At 48.0% G+C, this 6,953-nt stretch overlaps 1 long non-coding RNA gene across 2 annotated transcripts; it reads right to left on the bottom strand.

Moving 5' to 3' along the window:
- Window positions 1-3,528, bottom strand: LOC306818868. Of its 2 annotated transcripts, XR_013778375.1 has the most exons (4): window positions 3,151-3,528; window positions 2,835-3,047; window positions 97-166; window positions 1-17 (listed from the first exon to the last, which is right to left on the bottom strand). It is a non-coding gene; the product is annotated as an uncharacterized lncRNA (long non-coding RNA). The 2 variants fall into 2 exon arrangements; XR_013778376.1 differs by lacking the exon at window positions 1-17 and having other exon boundaries at window positions 70-166.
- Between the last annotated feature and the right edge of the window lie 3,425 nt (window positions 3,529-6,953).

The raw sequence follows: 6,953 nt of genomic DNA, 5'->3' as shown, positions 1-6,953 counted from the left end.
TCGCCTCCTCTCCTCTCCTCACCTCGCCTCCTCTCCTCTCCTCTCCTCACCTCGCCTCCTCTCCTCTCCTCTCCTTGCCTCCTCTCCTCTCCTCACCTCGCCTCCTCTCCTCTCCTCTCCTTGCCTCCTCTCCTCTCCTCTCGTCTCGTCTCCTCTTCAGCTGCATCTATAAAATCACATCAAACTAAAGTTGTAACTGTAGCTCTGACAGTGAAGTGTGTTTTTGGTTTGCAGTCAGGTCTACTGTATGCAGGTAAAACATTCATAAAAACAGCACAATGACAAAGAGACATGAAAGAGAGATATGAAAGTAGAGCATGGATAGCCTCATGATGGACGTGAGTGGGATGAGGGAGACAAAGACCAGCAGGACCTCCTATAGTAGACTAGTAGACTGTAGACTGACTAGTAGACTGAGCTTTCTCTGTACAAAGTGAACATTAAATATCAATTAGCTAAAAATAAAAACAGGTAATTTAAGACCAATGTGTACAAGACTGATGAGACCAGATGACTTTACAGTAAAGTCAACCCCAGGCCTCTCTTACAGCTGTTTTATATCAGGAACAATATGGACACCCTGGACCAGCGGTCCCCAACCTTTTTTGCGCCACGGACCAGTTCAATGTCAGACAATATTTTCACGGACCGGCCTCTAAGGTGTGGCGGAAAAATACAACACAATAAAATGATACGATCAACGCAAAAAAAGTGGTATTTTGTAAAATATAATAATAAACGTGAATCCACTGTGTAATCACATGGAACTTTATTGACAGCGTTTCATGAAATGTGCCGAAATAACATCCTCTCTGTCCCCACACTCTCGGGTCACTATGGTAACGCTTAAACATGCCTTCACAATAAGATTCTCCACAAACAAATCAAAAATAGAATAAAGTCCATGAAAATACATAACTCACCATAACCCTGAATCAATGAGAGCCCTGAGTTTTGAAGGCTTCATTGCCTCATTGGAGAGCCGGTCGCTGCATATCATGCAGAGCGGGCTTGGTGCATGGGAATCACCTGTCGCGATAAATCCATATTTCATGTAGGACTCCTGATATTGCCTGTTAAATGAAGGTTTCTTTTTCTTTGTGGTCCTAGGTTCTTCTTCTGTCTCCTCACTGGGCCTTTTCCCCTTCCCAAAGAATTTTTTCAAAGACGTCTGTTTGTTTTTTATTTTGCTAGCTTGTGGGTTTAAAATTAGCGGTAATGTATCACGTGACGAGACGAGCGGCTTAATGAAGCTCAGATGTAACCGAGAGAATCCGGTGGTTTTTCAAAACAAAACAGTGTTCAGACTCGGATTACAAATAAAACGGAAATAATGTAAATTATTTTTTTTTTCTGTGCGGCCCGGTAGCAAATGACTCACAGACCGGTACCGGTCCGCGGCCCGGGGGTTGGGGACCGCCGCCCTGGACCAGTCTCATTTATGTTCTCAACTGGGCCCCACCATGTCTTTATAAAGGACATATGTGAAGACATGCCAGGCTGACAATAGGATCGTGTAAACAACCTGCCAGAGCCACCAGGAGTTTATAACAGCTGTGTGAATGATCAACAATCAATATTATTGGCAGAAATAGAGGGCCCCAAAATCAACTTCTGCTTAGGGCCCCATGGAGGCTTGGGCCGGCTCTGCTGCAAACCGAGGGGCGTCCAAAACGGCCGTGTGTGTGTGTGTGTGTGTGTGTGAGTGTGAGTATGTGTGTGTGAGTGTGTTCAGGAGTGTGTGTGTGAGAGTGTGTGTGTGAGTGTGTTCAGGAGTGTGTGTGTGAGAGTGTGCGTGTGTGAGAGTGTGTGTGTGAGTGTGAGTGTGTGTGTGTGTGTGTGTGAGTGTGTGTGTGTGTGAGTGTGTGTGTCTGTGTGTGTGTGTCTGTGTGTGTGTGTGTGTGTGGTCATCTTCACAGTCTCTAAATACTGTTTTTAATTTGGTCTATGAATAAGACAGAAACTGTGTTGAGAGGCGTTCAATGGATGATCTGAGCTCAGGATTCAGAACTCTGTCCTTTCTTGAAGCCTGCACGCCAAAACTTTTAACCCCTTGTCGCCTGAATTTGTTTCCAGGTTTTAAAAAAAATGTTTACACGTGTTCAAGTCGATGTTACATAAAAATAGCAGAGCAAACAGACGTTGTTCTGTCTGGTCCTATGACAAACCTCACAAAAGTTTCCGAGGTATGTATTGAAAGTGCATCAACTGGCAGTGGAGGAATACGGACGCCATTTTGGCTGCATTTGGAGCAGAAGCGCTTTGATGCAAGTCGGCGACACGAGAAGCGTTCAGTGAAGCAGGAGGAGACTTGTGTCTCCGGATGCTGGAAGCATTTGAAGAGAGAGACGACTGCTGTTATTCACCATCAACTTCACACCTACGTGTTCAGTATCTGCAATGCATGCTGGGAGTATCTGCAATGCATGCTGGGAGTAAGAGTCTTTTAAGAAAAATGCAGAAATGTCCCAATGCTCACACACACACACACACACGCCCGCCCGCCCCTAAAGGTTCATTAAACTCAGTTTAATAATAATTGTTGATTTATAGAAATAATGAAACAAAAAAAACTATTAATGTTCATTTGAGAACCAAATGTTCCTCTATGAAACCAAAGATAATTGTTGGCTGTGTATTATCTCAACAGTCTGATCAGAGAGGAAGCTCACTTTATCATCTCACTCTCTACACAGCTCTCTGATTGGCTGATTGATCATAGAGGAAGAGAGCAGCTCTCTGATTGGCTGATTGATCATAGAGGAAGAGAGCAGCTCTCTGATTAAAGGCTCTGTGTGATGGTGTGAATCAGTGAAGACTGTAAATAAACTCACACACTGGAGGAGACGGGAACTTCTCTTGTCCTCGTAGAGCACAGGAATAACTGTCTGTATAAAGAATCTGATTGGATGAATAATCAGCTGATGTTTCATGTTTGATTTCTTCTCCATTCTTGAACCAGATGAAGGCGGGATCACTATAACATCTGTTCTCACACGTAAAGATGAGTCCAGTCACATCTTCTCTTCTCACCTTCACCTCGAGATCTGAACATGAGGAGAAATATCAGCACACAAACATGCAGAAATAAATACATGTATATACAGCATGTTAGAAACTGAGCTCAGAGAATAAAGTCTGAAATATTACCTGTGAGTGTCAGGAAGACCATAGCTCTCTCTGAATATCTGTTCATGTTTCTCTTCATCCCGAACCCGTATCTACCCCAGCCTGTATGTGTCACGTCTGTGATGGTCAGAGTACATTTGTTCCTCACACAGGTACTCTGCACACGGCCTGAATACTGGGGGTCTTCTCTAACATCTTCATCAAATTCAGGATATTTAGAAGACCAAAATGTGTCCTGAGTGTTAACTTCCTGGTTTATTCCCTCTTGGATTATGATGGTGCAGCTCATCTCCACAGTCGATCCTTTAACAGCACAGATCTTATAAGGAGAGCACCTCACTCCAAAGACCTCCTGACCCTGAACCGCTGCAACACAGAGCACATCAGGAACAACCATCAACATTCAGAACTTTAAGAGGAAAAAACCTCAACATATCTGAACGTCTAAAAATCATCTGATCATGATTCTATCACACTGTAATCACTTTAAAGACTCAAAAATATATAAAGACTGTTTTAAATGGGTGTGTATGTATCTAAAATGTTATTTTTTATCAAAACACAAAACGTGTTCGTCTCTCCAGAATAAGATGCTGTCGTTGCTGCTGCCATGTTTGTTTTGCGTGGACGTCACTTGACTGAGTCTGCACCTGTGCAGGTGTTGGCAGCTGTCAGAAACCAGGGTAAACAGTATACATGCCACAGGATCACCTTTTCTTTCAGAGTTCTCCAGGTAGCAAAATCAGGTTTCTCAAAACCAGGATGAGGGCGTATCCAAGTTTCTGAAATCAGGATCTGATTTACATGCACAAATACAAAACCAGGAAATTCAAGTCCATGTAAACACACTGAGTGTTTGTCGTGTTACTGAGAGTAACAGGGATCCTGAAACACAAAGAGCAGAACAAAGAGCTTTTTGACGGTCTCTGCCTCAGGCTGGATGGACTCCGGATTTTAAATCAAGTCCAGTCTAGACCACCACGGATCCACTATTAATCCACGTCATTACTGAGATTAGAAAGGAAACGTCTCTTTCTAAAAGAACTAATAACTTCAATTCTTTTGTAGTTAGATTTTTATCCCCCGGTTACAGACGAAACCTTCCCCATGTTACGCTTCCATCGCTGCAACATCTGTTGACCTGATAACGTTAGTTACATGCTGTAACTTCAGATTCTATGAGTATAGGCGCAGCCCTCTAAGGCTATCGCTATTGGGTTTATCCCTCGCGCGCATGCGCAGCACTGAAGAGTTGTAGTCCACGCCCACCCACGATGTGGGCCCCTCCCACAGTCAACCTGCCGGTATATAACCGGAAGGGACCATGTGTTCTGTTCCCCAATAAAGAGCTTTTCTTCAGCCGTTACGGAGTCAGTGGGGCCCACCGCTTAGAGGGCTGCGCCTATACTCATAGAATCTGAAGTTACAGCATGTAACTAACGTTCTATTTCATATAGGCTTCGCCCTCTAAGGCTATCGCTATTGGGTTAGAGGCGAAGCAGGATGTAGTCAATGCCACACTGGGTCCGGAAGGTACCACAAGCACAACAACACCCCGAATAACCATTTTTCGCCTGACAGCATCAGAGGAAAAAATGGAACATCCCACTCTTACGCAGACAGAGTGCTGAGCACTGAGTGAGACATTGAGAAAACGGGAAGCATCCCGTAGATAAAAACACACAAAAGAGCACGGAGAGGACCACGAAGCTGCAGTGCAGTTGTCGTCCACCGTCACGCCCCCGTGCAGGGCAGCCGAGGAAGCAACTCCCCTGGTGGAGTGCGCCTGAATGCCCGCCGGAGGCTCAGCTCCTGAGGCGATATAAGCCTGTGTGATGGCGTCACACAGCCAGTGTGACAGCCGCTGTGTTGACAGGGGCTGTCCCACAGAATGTGCCCTGTAGTGTACAAACAGCTGCTGGAACAGCGTATGGCAGCTGTGCGCGCAACATAGCATGCCAGAGCGCGCACTGGGCACAGTAGGTGAGAGGTCGCCTGCTCCCCAGATGTGTGGGGAGGAGGAAAAAACCCCTCCAGCGTGATCACTCACGACTTGAACTCGCTAGTGATGACTTTTGGCATGAACGCCGGGTTTGGCCGTAATACAGCCGAACTACCGTCCTCCTGGATCCTGAGGCAGGACGGAGCCACAGAGAGAGCTGACAGCTCACTGACACGTTTTGCTGACGTCAGAGCTAAGAGCAAAACCGTTTTAGCCGACAGAAAACGTAGGGGAATCTAATCCAAAGGCTCAAACGGCGCCACAATCAGTGCGCGCAGCACCAGTGCCAAATCCCATTGCGGGGCCAGGCTGCGCACCACCGGCCGAAGCCTCTGTACCCCTTTAAACACCGCTTCACCAGCGGGTGGCCAACACCGAACGGTCACCAAAACCTTCGTGGCATGATGAAACTGCAGCCGTGTATGTTTTGATAGTGCTAAATGCCAGATTTCGGTCCACTAAGAACTGGAGGAAAGAAAGCACTTGAGGCAGAGGACACGCAGTAGCGGAGAGTTCTCTCTCTCCGCACCAGCGTTGAAACGCAGCCCACTTTGCGGCGTAAGATGCCGTTGTGGAGGCAGCCCGAGCGCCTTGAATAGTGCGCACCACATCCTGAGCCAGCCCCATACTTACCAGATGTGTCCGTTAGGCGGCCAAGCCCAGAGACGCTGGCCGATGATCGGGTGGCTCGTGAGCACGCCCCCTGCCTGCGAGAGAGCATCCCCCCTCCAAGGGATTTCCCAGGGCTCGTCTGACGTCATCTGACGTAACACGGGAACCACATCGCATGCTCGCGCAGCGGGGCGATCAGGATGGCGCACAGCTTCTCCTTCCTCACTCTGTCCAGGAAGCTCGAAATCAACGGGACAGGGGGAAATGCATAAATGAACGTCCTCGGCCATAGCCGGTGCGAAAAGGCGTCCATCCCGAGAGGAGGGTCGTCCTTTGCGCTCAGGGAGAACCAAAGGGGGCACTGTGCATTTTCGCGTGCTGCGAACATGTCCACCTCTGCTCTGCCGAACCTTTCCCATAACTGGGAAACCAGGTCTGCATGAAGGGTCCAAGATCCCGGACGAGGACCCTTCCTTGACATGATGTCCGCTCCCCGGTTTAGTTCGCCGGGGACATACAGAGCACGGAGAGAAAGTAACCGTGTGCTCGCCCAGACCAGCAGCTTTCTGGCTATGCCGAGAAGCTGGGCTGACGCCCTGTTGTCTGTGCTGATCAGCACATGATGATTTTTTTAGCAGAGGGATGCGTCTGTGAAAAAACTTTTTCTCTGTATTTTTCTTTTCTTTTGTGATGCGTGACGTAGCCCTTCCCAGGGCCAAGTCCAATACAATGGATAAAGGAACGCGGAGCAGACGTCTCCGCTGCAGCCGGGGATCGATGCGTTAACAAAGAAACACCGCTGCTGACGTCTCATGTGGGGCAGGCCCAGAGGAATAACGACATGGGCCGCCGCTATCATGCCCAGCAGCCGCATGACAGTGAGATCTGTCACCGTGCTGTGTGGCTTCACTCGGCTTAATAGTCCTCTCAGCGCCTCTACCCTCTGCTGAGGGAGCCGCGCTGACATGTCGGCCGAGTCCAACATCACCCCCAGGTACATTATGGACCGGGATGGGATGGGGGAGCTTTTCGCCCAGTTCACTATGAACCCTAAGCTCGATAGATGAGACACGAGCGCCCTCATCTGGAGGGCTGCTTCCTCTCTGGAGCGAGCCAGTAACAACAGGTCGTCCAGATAAAATAACACTCTCAGAGCTGCTTCTACGCACTTGGAGAAAGTGCGCGGAGCCAGGGAATAACCGAACGGCAG

Source organism: Symphodus melops (assembly GCF_947650265.1).
Source record: "Symphodus melops genome assembly, chromosome: 23".
NCBI lineage: Eukaryota > Metazoa > Chordata > Actinopteri > Labriformes > Labridae > Symphodus > Symphodus melops.
The sequence above is the reverse complement of the archived record's forward strand: the minus strand, read 5'-3'. Positions and strand labels throughout refer to the sequence as shown.